Raw genomic sequence first — 13,541 nt, forward strand, 5'->3', positions numbered from 1 at the left:
TAGTCCCAGCTACTCAGGAGACTGAGGCAGGAGAATCGCTTGAACCTGGGAGGCGGAGGTTGCAGTGAGCTGAGATCGTGCCACTGCACGGAGGCCGAGGTGAGCGGATCACAAGGTCAATATGGTGAAACTCCGTCCCTATTAAAAATTCAAAAATTGGCCTGGCGTGGTGGCGCATGCCTATAGTCCCAGCTACTTGGGAGGCTGAGACAGACGAATCGCTTGAACCCAGGAGGCGGAGGTTGCAGTGAGCCAAGATCGCACCACTGCACTCCAGCCTGGGCGACAGAGCAAGACTCTGTCTCAAAAAAAAAATAAATAAATACACACAAATACAAATATAGGCATTGAAACCCCTAAAAAAAACCTAATCCAAACATCATATATGAAAATGTTTCTGTTTTTAAAAATATGGTCCATCGAGATGTAAGCACAAACTTTTAAAGTTTTAGAAGAGGTCCCCAGAGAAGATAGCCATAGACCTGTAGATTCCCCCTAGTCTTAACTTGAGAAACACAGGACTAGGAAGGGGCCAACAACCTGTGAAGATTCAGAAATAGGAAATAGTGGCCAGGCGCAGTGGCTCACGCCTGTAATCCCAGCACTTTGGGAGGCCGAGGTGGATGGATCACTCGAGGTCAGGAGTTTGAGGCCAGTCGGGTCAACATGGTGAAACCCCATCTTTACTAAAAATACAAAAATTAGCCTGGTGTGGAGGTGTGTGCCTGTAGTCTCAGCTACTTGGGAGGCTGAGGCAGGAGAATCGCTTGAACCCGGGAGGCAGAGGTTGCAGTGAGCCGAGATCACACCACTGCACTTCAGCCAGACGACAAAGTGAAAATCTGTCTCAAAATAATAATTTGTAAAAAAAGAAATAAGAAAGAGTATAGGCTCTCCCCGAAAGTGTAGATACTACATGCATGTTGACTGACTCACATTATCTCCCTTAAGTCTAATTGTGCCAGAGCTCAGCTCTTTGGAGGTAGTCATCAAGGAATCAAGATGAAAGAGAGCCACAAACCGGGAAGATTATATCCTTAAGCCTGGCTAGAGAACAAGACATTTGAGAAAGACACATAAAGAGGATGACAAGTGAAATTTGCGTATCTGTTGGGATAGATGCTTGGACTGGAAAGTGGGGAAACAGCAATGTCTCTCTCCTCTCCCTTTCCCCTAAAGATTTGAGAATGAAATGGAAGATGAGCAGGCATGAGGGGAAGAGATGAAAAGGAATCTTCTTCCCCAAGGGACTGGATCCAGTCTCTTCCTGTCACTACTAATTGTCCTCTGCTCCCTCTCTTCCTTTGGTGTTGCAGGGACCAACATCACCAATACCTCCAGAAATCGTGTGAATGCAAATGGGACATACTTACCCTGTCTTGCTACACAGAAACCTCTCGAAAAGTGAGACTCTGGGCTAAGAAGGTCAAAGAGGGCCAGGCGCAGTGGCTCACGCCTGTAATCCCAGCACTTTGGGAGGCCAAGGCGGGCAGATCACATGAGGTCAGGAGTTCGAGACCAGCCTGGCCAACATTGTAAAACCCCATCTCTACTAATAAAATATAAAAATTAGCCAGGTGTGGTAGTGGGCGCCTGTAATCCCAGCTACTTGGGAGGCTGAGGCAGGAGAATCACTTGAACCTGGGAGGCAGAAGTTGCAGTGAGCCAGGATCACGCCATTGTACTCCAACCTGGGCAATAGTGTGAAACTCCGTCTCAAAAAAAAAAAAAAAAAAAAAAGTCAAAGAGACATCTGGGAGAAAGGAAGAACTTGGGAGGAGGGCAATAATTCTGCTCTCTATGATTGCAGAATGTTAACTCCATTTTGGAACAATTCTCCACTCCTTTAAGTGAAGAAAATTGGACTGAGGGAAACCATATTTGACAAGTTTCTGGGGATTTACCTGCAAATATATTTACATCTTACCTGGAGTCACTTCCCTCCTTCCTTTTTTCTGGGTCCTCCCCTTCTAAGATGGCTCAGAGAAACTGGCCATATTCTGTTATTCTCCTTGTTCTATCCCAGAAGGGCATTGTTTGCCTTCATTCAAGATCTAACCTGAAGCCTGGGCAACATAGAGACCCTGCCTCTACAAAATAAAAATTAGCTAGGCATGGTGGTGCACCTGTAGTCCTAGCTATTCAGGAGGCTAAGGCGGAAGGATTACTTGAGCCCAGGAGTTGAGACTGCAGTGAGCTAGGATCACACCACTGTACCCCAGCCTGGGCAACAGAGTGAGACCCTGTCTTTTTTTTTTTTTTTTTTTTAAAAAAAAAAAAAGGGTTAACCTGAGGCAGAACCCAAGGAGAGGTTCAGGAGCTGGCTCGAGGTAGTTTGCCAGCTAGTGGTTGTTTCATCTTGTTCCTGCACACAGAGCATATGATGCTCGCTCTCTAAATGGATGAAGTAGAATTTTTTTCTTATTCATTCAGTAGTCCTTATTGAATACCCAGAATTTGCCAGTGAAATATGGAGACAAATACGGAGAATCCCCACCAGTAATCTAATGAGAGTGAAAAGTCAGATTAGCCAACGCTCCAGATGCAAGGGAAAAAGTGATAAGTGGCAGGGGAGTTATTTTCAACTGGGGGTGATCTGAAAATACCTCATGGACGGCTTCAGAGAGTTGAGACTTGAAAGAGGGCTGCAAATTTGATACGCAGAAATGGAAGAGACTGCCGGGCACGGTGGCTCATGCCTGTAATCCCAGCACTTTGGGAGGCTGAGGCACGTGGATCACAAGGTCAAGAGATCGAGACTATCCTGGCTAACATGGTGAAACCCCATTTCTAGTAAAAATACAAAAATTATCTGGGCGTGGTGGCATGCGCCTGTAGTCCCAGCTACTTGGGAGGTTGAGGCAGGAGAATCGCTTGAACACAGGAGGCGGAGGTTGCAGTGAGCCATGATGGCGCCGCTGCACTCCAGCATGGTGCCAGAGCGAGACTCCACCTCAAAAAAAAAAACAGAAAAAGAAAAAAAAGAAAAAGAAATGGAAAATGGAAGAGATTTATTACAGGTGGAGGAAGCAGCACAAGGCAGGAGAAGTAAGGAAAGCCACTTAACACCCAGGATTATTCCTCTCCAGTCTGTGAGTCTCAGTTTTCCCAGGCTATTCCAATACTCCTTTGTGCTGCCCTGTCACCAGGCGTTGAGCCGGTTGGAAGTTTTTACACTCTCACATCCCCCTGCGTTCTATACTCACCACATGGAACCATATGCTGCACTTACTCTCTTCCATTTATTATCTGCATGAGAGACAAAAATTCTAGCTTTCCAAAAGCTAAATAAATTTCCCCTTCTGTTTAGCTTTGGTGGTTTCTGTGGCTTTTAGTTTTGCTGGGATTTGTGTCAAAATCATTCCTCCCTCCTTTTTGGTCCCAAAGCATTTTGCTGTGCTTCCCTTATAGGCAGGGTTTTCAAGCAGGACGGAGGCAGCCTTTTTGGCAGTGAAGTGTTTAATGGTAACAGCTTCACCTTACGAAACGCTGGCCATGTATTATGACCGTAATACTCAGCATTGTTCTAAATGTCTTGTATATATTAGCTCTTTTTCTCTCACACAACTGTATGAACTACTTATTCATTCAGTCATTCAAAGAATTTTGTTTGTTTGGTTGGTTGGTTTTTGTTCTTGTTGCTGTTTTGAGATGGTGTCTCGCTCTGTCACCCAGGCTGGAGGGCAGTAGCGTGATCTTGGCTCACTGCAACCTACGCCTCCCAGGTTCAAGTGATTCTCCTGCCTCAGCCTCCTGAGTAGCTGGGACTACAGGTGTGCACCACCATGCCCGGCTAACTTTTGTATTTTTTTTAGTAGAGACGGGGTTTCACCATGTTGGTCAGGCTGGTCTCGAATTTGTGACCTCGGGATCCGCCCACCTCGGCCTCCCAAAGTGCTGGGATTACAGGCGTGAGCCACTGCGCCCAGCCAAGAAATCTTTACTGAGGGCCTCCTTTGTACCAAGCACTGTGCTACATGCTGGGAATAAGGCAGTGGAAAAAGCCTTGGATCTCTGGTAACTTACATTGAATTGAAGATGACAGACGATAAAAAAATCAATAAAATATAATACAATGTCAGGCACTAACAAGTGCTATGAACACCATGAAGCAGGGTAAGGGGTAAGGGAATGGGATAGAAAGTGCTCCCAGGTGTGCATGGTGCTATATTTATTGATTATTATTATTATTTATAGAGTCTTGCTCTGTTGCCCAAGCTGGAGTGCAGTAGTGTGATCATGGCTCACCGCAGCCTTGACCTCCTGCTCCTGGGCTTAAGTGATCCTCCCACCGCAGCCTAGTGAGTAGCTGGGACTGCAGGTTCATGCCACCATGTCTAGCTAATTTTTTTTTTTTTTTTTTAAGAGAGGAGGTTTCACGGTTTCACTATGTTGCCTGGGCTGGTCTTAATCTCCAGGCCTCAAGCAATCCTCCTGCCTCTGCCTCCCAAAGTGCTGAGATTATAGGCAAGAGCCATTGTTCCTGGCCATGGTACTATATTTAATCAAGTGATGAGGGAAAGCCCCCTTGTGGAGGTGATGTTTGTGCAGATATAAATGATATAAAGGAGCAGTCATGCAAGTATCTGAAGGGAGAGTATCCAGGAAAAGAAAAAGAGAGTGCAAAGGCCCTGAGGTAGAAAGGAATTGGATTTTTATGTTAAATTCAGAAAGGAGGTCAGAGTGAGTGGAGCAGAGTGAGCAAGGGAAAGAGTGGTAAGGGATGAAGACAGAGAGGCGGGGAGAAACAAGGCCAGGTAAGCTTCATGGGCCATGGGAACGACTTTGTATTTTGTTCCATATGTGATCAGGAGGCATCAGAGGGTTTTGAGCAGGTAAATGATATCGTCTGGTAATTTTAAAGATCACTCTGGGTTCTTCATTGAGGGTAGACCACATCAGTAAAAAATAGAAGCAGAAAATCCAATTAAGGGACAAATGAAGGGACAACGGAATCATGGGAGCTTGGATTAGGGTAGAGGAGAGGGCCAAGAATAGAGTCCAGACACTCTCTAATATTTAAGCGTCTGGAAAAGGAATAGGAGCTGTCAGTGAAGACTGAGAAGGAGCAGTAAATAAGGAACTAGGGAATGCTTGCTTTCTTTTTTGTTTTTGAGACAGCCTGTTGCCTAGGCTGGAGTGCAGTGGGGTTATCATGGCTCACTGCAGCCTGGACTTCCCAGGTTCAAGTGATCCTCCTACCTCATCCTCCCAAATAGCTGGGACCACAGGTGTGTGCCATTATGCCCAGATAATTTTTTAATTTTTTGTAGAGACAGGGACTCCTTATGTTGCCCAGGCTGGTCTCAAACTCCTGAACTCAAGTGATCCATCTGCCTCAGCCTCCCAAAGTGCTGGGATTACAGAGGTGAACCACTGCACCTGGCAGGATAATTTTTTTCTTCTTCTTTCTTTTCTTTTTTTCCCCCCACAATTTTAAATCCAAGCAGTACACCTGGTTGGTTGTTACATGATTACATTGCATCCTGGTGGGGATTGGGCTTCTAGTGGTGTACCTGTTACCCAAATAGTGAACATTGTACCTAATAGGTAAATTTTTTTTTTTTGAGACAGAGCCTTGCTCTGTTGCCCAGGCTGGAGTGCAGTGGCGCTATCTCTGCTCACTGCAACTGCCTCCTCACCCCAGGTTCAAGTGATTCTCCTGCCTCAGCCTCCTGAGTAGCTGTGATCACAGGCTCACGCCTCCACGTCAGGCTAATTTTCGTGTTTTTAGTAGAGATGGGGTTTTGCCATGTTGGCCAGGCTGGTCTCAAACTCCTGACCTCAGGTGATCTGTCTGCCTCTGCCTCCCAAAGTGCTGGGATTACAGGCATGAGCCACTGTGCCCAACTTTTTTTTTTTTTTTCCCCGTGATGGGGTCTCACTCTGTAACCCGGGCTGGAGTGCAGTGGTGTGACTCCAGCTTACTGCAACCTCTGCCTCCCTGGTTCAAGTGATCTTCCCACTTCAGATTCCCAAGTAGCTGGGACCACAGGCACATACCACCATGCGCAGCTAATTTTTTGTGTTTTTGGTAGAGACTTGTCTCGAACTGCTGAGCTCAAGTGATCCGCCTGCCTCGGCCTCCCAAAGTGCTGAGATTATAGGCATGAGCCGTCACACCCAGCCAAGTATTTGGTTTTCTATGCTTGAGTTAGTTCACTTAGAATAATGGCCTCCAGCTTCATCCACGTTGGTGCAAAGGACATGATTTCTTTTTTTTTTTTGAGATGGAGTTTTGCTCTTGTCGCTCAGGCTGGAATGCAATGGCATGATCTTGGCTCACTGCAACCTCCGCCTCCCAGGTTCAAGTGATTCTCCTACCTCAGCCTCCCGAGTAGCTGGGATTACAGGCACGTGCCACCACGCCTGGCTAATTTTTGTATTTTTAGTAGAGACGGGGTTTCACCACATTGACCAGGCTGGTCTCGAACTCCTGACCTCAGGTGATCTGCCCACCTCGGCCTCCCAAAGTGGTGGGATAACAGGCGTAAGCCACCACAACCGGCCAATTTCATTCTTTTCTATGGCTATGAAATAATTCTTTATTGTGTCCTCCAATTGCAAGGAGTTTAACAGCACGCCTGGCCACTACTCACTAGATGCTAGGAGCACCTCCTCAGTTGTGATAACTGAAACAACTCTAGACATTGCCAAATGTTCCTGGGTGTGGGATGAGAGGATGACCCACTCTTGAAAACCACTGGTCAAGATGTCCCACAGGAGATACTTGGCAAGACAATGCACAGGTCAGACCCCCATGACAAAGAACTATCTGATCCAAAATGTCAATAATCCCCGAAACTGAGAAACCCTAGTTTATACTCTAATTGAGAACTTGTTCCTGGAACCAAGCCAGGTTTGGCTGTGTTTTCTCGTGGCCCAATAACGAGAAGCAGACAAACTAGGAAAGAAGGGAATTTATTGCTGTCACCGGATACAGGGAAAGGGTCAGAGATAATTCCACCAGACCAACTCAAAGTGTTACAATTTTCTTTTTTTCTTTTTTTTGAAACGGAGTCTCGCTCTGTCGCCAGGCTAGAGTGTAGTGGCGCGATCTTGGCTCACCACAACCTCCGACTCCCGGGTTTAAATGATTCTCCTGCCTCAGGCTCCCGAGTAGCTGGGACTACAGACGCGTGCCACCACGCTCAGCTAATTTTTGTATTTTTAGTAGAGACAGGGTTTCACCATGTTGGCCAGGATGGTCTCAATCTCTTGACCTTGTGATCCACCCACCTCGGCCTCCCAAAGTGCTGGAATTACAGGTGTGAGCCACCACACCCGGCCAGTGTTACTATTTTCTTAGTGTTTATATAGGTTTAGGTTATGTGCCTACATGCAGTATGGCATTCACCAAAGTCTATCAGTAACTAATTTTGTTTCAACTAGAAGGTCAGAGGCAAAAAAATTCTTGCTAAGTCTGATTAAGCTGTGAGGGCCCCAGTACCTTCAAGGCCTGTTTACTGTGGTACCAGAGTGATTATTTCTATCTTATCTCCTTTACAGCTTGATGCGGAGAGCTGCCTTAGATTCTCCAATGAATCTATTCAAACAGCTGCCTCTGTTACCTTGACTTGTCTCAGATATCGTTGACCCGAGATGGGTCCTGGCACTAGGAATGTAAGGCTGTCTCTATTATTTTGACTTGCTCCAGCAAGGGAGAAGCCCATGCAAGGCTCTTACTGACCATGTGTTTCATTTCTAGCTTTGATGTCTGGGCACCAATTTCCCTAGGTTTAACTATTTGCTCAACGTTAAGGCAATGCTGTGGAAATCCATCTGTGTACCTGGGGTGCTATGCAGGCCTGTCTGTGTGACTGTCAGGGAGAACTGGCCTGCCACAAACTGACCCTTGACCATTGGGTTTAGAAACTTGGAGGTCATTTGTGGCTCTGACATGTGGTTTAAGTAAAGTGGTGGGGATGAGAGCCTGATTGAGGGAAATTCAAGAGTGAATGAGAGGAGAGAAAGTAGAGGCAGTGAGAAGTTTTGTTAAGTGGAGGGAGAAGTGGAACACTGAGGGAGTGAGCTGGGTCAGGGGACAGTTTTTAAATTTAAAAATAAATGCATTATTTTATACATATAAAATTATAATTTATATGCATAAATATATATGTATTACAAAGAATAATTATGTGAACATCAGGCAGCTTATGAAGTAAAATCTTCCCATCAGGGCGAGGTGGCTCACACGTGTAATCCCAGCACTTTGGGAGGCCGAGGTGGGCGGATCACCTGAGGTCAGGAGTTGGAGACCAGCCTGGCTAACATGGCGAAATCCTGTCTCTACTAAAACATTAGCCAGGTGTGGTGGTGCGTGCCTATAATCTCAGCTACTTGGGAGGCTGAGGCAGGAGAATCACTTGAACCCGGGAGGCGGAGGTTGCAGTGATCTGAGATCGTGCCATTGCACTCCAGCCTGGGTGACAGAGGGAGACTCCATCTCAAAAAAAAAAAAAAAAAAAAGAAAAGAAAAAGAAAGCAAAAACAAGAAGTAAAATCTTCCCCAGTATAGTTGAGGCTCCCTGAATTTCCCTTTACAGATTGCTTTTCTGCCAAAGGGTAAGCACCATTCTCTGAATGTTGTGCTTTTACTACCTAGGTGAGTAGCGAAAGAGTTTTTTTCCTTCTTTTCAGAGATGAAGTATAATTTTATAGCATGTTTGCTTAATGATGGGAGTGTTGCAGTACAGAGGGGTAAACTGATTAACCGAGAGAGAGAGAGATAGGGGATAATTTCAGGAGTAACATCTCTGAGCAGGTGAGAGGGAACAGGATCCCGGGGTACAGATGAGGTGGCAGGTGGGTGCAGGTCAGCTTCTCTGCGGTAGAGTTGCAGGTAGACTGGTGAATTTGGGGTGGGACCATGAGGAAGTTCCCTTCTGAAAGTTTCTGTTTTCTCACTGAAATAGGAAGAAAAGTCATCATCTTGTGAAGTTGTGGTCTCAGATTTGGGGAATGTGAACTGAGTAGGGAAAGGTGAGTTGGCATGCCACACTGAGTGCTCGCAGGAAGCAAGACCAGTCAGTATGACTGTGTTTCTCCCCAGCTGTTGAATGCAGGTGTGGAGCAGGCAGAGTGGGATTTGACTAGGGATAAAATGTGCCGGAGGAAGGGGGGCCAAGAGTACAGCGTGAGGGCTGAGAGGCGATTACCATGTTGAACCTTGGAATCTAAACTGGGTAATGAGGAAAGTGAAGAATTGAGATCAAACAATGAAAAGTAAGTTAGTGGATGGGAGGCCCAGATGAGGTTGAAGAATTTTTGGGATAGGGGTACTGGGGAGCAACATGAAAAGACTGAGGATGAGATTTTAGAAGGGCAGCAGGTATTGGTGGCAACCAAGTTGAAGATATGACATAGGGAGAGAGGGAAGCAGGGAGAAATAAATCACTGCAAGAGAAGGGCAGGGTACTAGAGAATCTGCATGAACATTGAAAACAAAAATAATAAAATGGGGCCAGGCACTGTAGCTCACGCCTATAATCCTGGCACTTTGGGAGGCTGAGGCAGGCAGATTGTGTGAATTCAAGAGTTCGAGACCGGCCTGGGCAACATAGTGTGACCTCATCTCTATTAAATATCAAAGGCCAGAGGCCAGGCGCAGTGGCTCATGCCTGTAATCCCAGCACTTTAGGAGGCCGAGGCGGGTGGATCATGAGGTCAAGAGTTTGAGACCAGCCTGACCAATATGATGAAACCCCATTTCTACTAAAAATACAAAAAATTAGCCGGGCATGGTGGCACATGCCTGTAATCCCAGCTACTCAGGAGGCTGAGGCAGGAGAATCGCTTGAACACGGGAGGCGGAGGTTGCAGTGAGCTGAGATGGCACCATTGCACTCCAGCTTGGGCAACAAGAGCAAAATTCCGTCTCAAAAAAAAACAAAAACAAACAAACAAAAAAACAGGCCAGGGGCCGTGGCTCATGCCTGTAATCCCAGCACTTTGGGAGGGTGAGGAGGGCGGATCACCAGGTCAGGAGATTGAGACCATCCTGGCTAACACGTTGAAACCCCATCTCTACTAAAAATACAAAAACAAAATTAGCTGGGCATGGTGGCGGGCACCTGTAGGTCCCAGCTACTTGGGAGGCTGAGGTGGGAGGCGGGAGAATGTCATGAACCCAGGAGGCAGAGCTTGCAGTGAGCCGAGATCGCACCACTGCACTCCAGGCTAGGCAACAGAGTGAGACTGTCTCAAAAAAAAAAACAACCAAAATTTATCCGGGTGTGGTGGCAGGCGCCTGTAATCCTAGCTACTCGGAGGCTGAGGCAGAGAATTGCTTGAATCCAGGAGGCAGAGGTTGCAGTGAGCTGAGATTGTGCCACTGCACTCCATTCTGGGCGACAGAGCCAGACTCCATCTCAAAAAAAATAAATAAATAAATAAAAATCAAAAAAATTAGCTGGGAGGATCACTTGAGCCCAGGAGATCAAAGCTCAGTGAACTATGATCCTGCTGCTGCACTTCAGCCTGGGCGACAGAGCGAGACCCTGCCTCAGAAAAAAAAGAAAAAAGAAAAAGAGGCTGGGCTCGGTGGCTCATGCATGTAATCCCAGCACTTTGGGAGGCCGAGGTAGGCAGATCACCTAAGATCAGGAGTTCAAGACCAGCCTGGCCAACATGGTGAAACCCTGTCTCTACTAAAAATACAAAAATTAGCTGGGCGTGGTGACAGGTGCCTGTAATCACACCTACTAAAGCTGAGGCAGGAGAATCTATTGAACCCAGGAGGCAGAGGTTGCAGTGAGCCGAGATTGCGCCACTGCACTCCAGCCTGGGCGACAAGAGCAAAACTCTGTCTCAAAAATAAATAAATAAATAAATAATAAAAAGAAAATGAAATGAGAGGTGGAAGTAGAGTGATCAGGTGCTGAATCTTCCATTGTTGAGGGGAAATGATTACCCAGAATCTAACCATGGGGGAATGAGAGCACCCATACAGATGTTATGGGAGGGCAGAGCCTCTCCTAGAGGGTGGAGTCTCCGTCAATAGAAGTACCAGAGCCAAGGGTGTCACCCGGGAGGTGAGTCAGATAGGAAGAGGATCACATTGTCACTTTTTTTTTTTTTTTCTGAGACAGAGTCTCACCCTGTTGCCCAGGCTGGAGTGCGGTGGCACAATCTCGGCTCACTGCAAGCTCTGCCTCCTGGATTCACGCCATTCTCTTGCCTCAGCCTCCCAAGTAGCTGGGACTACAGGCGCCCGCCACCACGCCCGGCTAATTTTTTGTATTTTTAGTGGAAATGGGGTTTCACCGTGTTAGCCAGGATGGTCTCAATCTCCTGACCTCATGATCCGCCCATCTCGGCCTCCCAAAGTGCTGGGATTACAGAAATGAGCCACCGCGCCCAGCCACACATTGTAACATTTTATTTCCTCTTGAGGGAGGAGTCTGGGTGAGGTTAAGAGATCTGAGATTAAGAAACAAACATTCCTAAGGAAAAGCAAAAGAAAGCTAAGTCATTTTTTATTCATCTCTCCCTTTGCCTAATTCCTTTCAATTCAATTGAGTTCAAAGATTGGTAGAGGAGGTTTTATCTGATGAGGATCTGAAAAACACAGATAAGCCAGATTTGACTCCTGCCTTCAAGTAGCTCACAAGGTAAACTGTGTACGTCAAGATATCAGGTGGGAAAAGATGAGAAAATATGCAGATAACATGAATCTTAGATCTAGATACTTTTCTCCTAAAGAAAATTGCCCGAGTTGAAGTCATTTTTTGGCCTCTCCATTCTCCCTGGGTGGTCCTTAAAGTGTCTGTAAACCTGTGATTCCCAACCTTGGCTGCCCTTTGGAATCACCTGGTCATGTCTTAAATACTGACGCCCGAGTTCCACCCCCAGAGATTCTTGTTTGTTTTGAGATAGGGTCTCACTCTGTTGCCCAGGCTGGAGCACGGTGTTCTGATCACTGCAGCCTCTGCCCCACAGGCCCAAGCAATCCTCCCACCTCACCCTCCCAAGTAGCTAAGACTACAGGTGACCCATTGGGCTCGCCTAATTTTTTTTTTTTTTTTTTTTTTTTTGAGACTGAGTGCCTCTCTGTTGCCCAGGCTGGAGTGCAGTGGTGCGATCTGGGCTCACTGCAAACTCTGCCTCCTAGGTTCAAGCGATTCTCCTGCCTCAGCCTCCTGAGTAGCTGGGATTACAGGCATGTGCCACCATACCCGGCTGATTTTTGCAGTTTTAGTGGAGACGGGGTTTCACCATGTTGGCCAGGCTGGTCTTGAACGCCTGACCTCAGGTGATCCACCCACCTCGGCCTCCCACAGTGCTGAGATTATATGTGTGAGCCACCGCGCTCGGCCTAGGCTAATTTTTTTTTTTTTTTTTTTTTTGAGATGGAGTCTCGCTCTGTTGCCCAGGCTGGAGTGTGTGGCACAATCTCGGCTCACTGCAAGCTCCGCCTCCCGGGTTCACGCCATTCTCTTGCCTCAGCCTCCTGAGTAGCTGGGACTACAGGCGCCCGCCACCACGCCCAGCTAGTTTTTTTGTATTTTTAGTAGAGACGGGATTTCACCATGTTAGCCAGGATGGTCTCGATCTGGCCTAGGCTAATTTTTAAACTTTTTTGTAGAGATAGGGTCTCACCATATTGCCCAGGCTAGTCTCGAACTCCTGGGCTTAAACGATCCTCCTGCCTCACTTCCCAGAGTGCTGGGATTACAGGTGTGAGCCACTGGCACTGGGCCCAGAGATTCTGATTTAATTGTTTTAGGATGCGACCTGGGCCTTCAGATTTTTCAGTGCTCCCCAGTGGATTCTAATGTGTGACCTGGGGTAAGAACCGTTGCTCCAGGGAATGCCTGAAGCTCTGTTTGGAAACCCACTGCTTTAATCTAACCCAGAGGAAAGAGAGACACCTTTTTGCTACAGTGAGGGATGAACTGATCCGAACCTTGAAAGATATTATAGATAAAATTTGACCAAGTAGAGAGGCAGATGTGAAAAGGGGGAGAACATCATGAGCAAGAGCCTAGATGTGGTCTAAAGCCTCTGAAACTTGTGACAAGCTGCAAACAATTTGGTTTATAATAGGCAGAGATTTGGGAAGGAGGTCTAAGATTTGGGAACAGCTGGGCAAATACCTGGAGGTGGGAATGATGAGCAATTCAGTATGGTTAGAAATTAGAATGAACAGAGAAGCTGGATGATTTTAAATTATGGAAGGTGTTAAAGGCCAGATTAAAATTTTGTAAATAATTGAGTAGGCAATAGGGAACCTTGAAGGGCTTTTGAGCAGTGGAGTTATGAAAGTGTGTTTAGGGAGGCTGATCTGACAATAGTGTGGAGGGAGACTTGAGGTAGGGAGAGGTAGGAAGTAGGGAGACCTGTTGGGAAAGCTGATGCAATAATCCTAATGAGGTAATTTTTCCAGCAAGGGCTGGGGAAAAATTACAGATTCAAAAGACATTGTGGTGGCAGAACTGACTAGGCTTGAGAGCACACCAAAAATAAGGCAGGAGGAAGAGGGAGGAGGCAGCAAATTTCCAGATAAGGAAGAGTGATTGGGAAAACGGTCTATTAACAGA

This window comes from Pongo abelii, chromosome 5 (genome assembly GCF_028885655.2).
Source record: "Pongo abelii isolate AG06213 chromosome 5, NHGRI_mPonAbe1-v2.0_pri, whole genome shotgun sequence".
NCBI classification, from domain to species: domain Eukaryota; kingdom Metazoa; phylum Chordata; class Mammalia; order Primates; family Hominidae; genus Pongo; species Pongo abelii.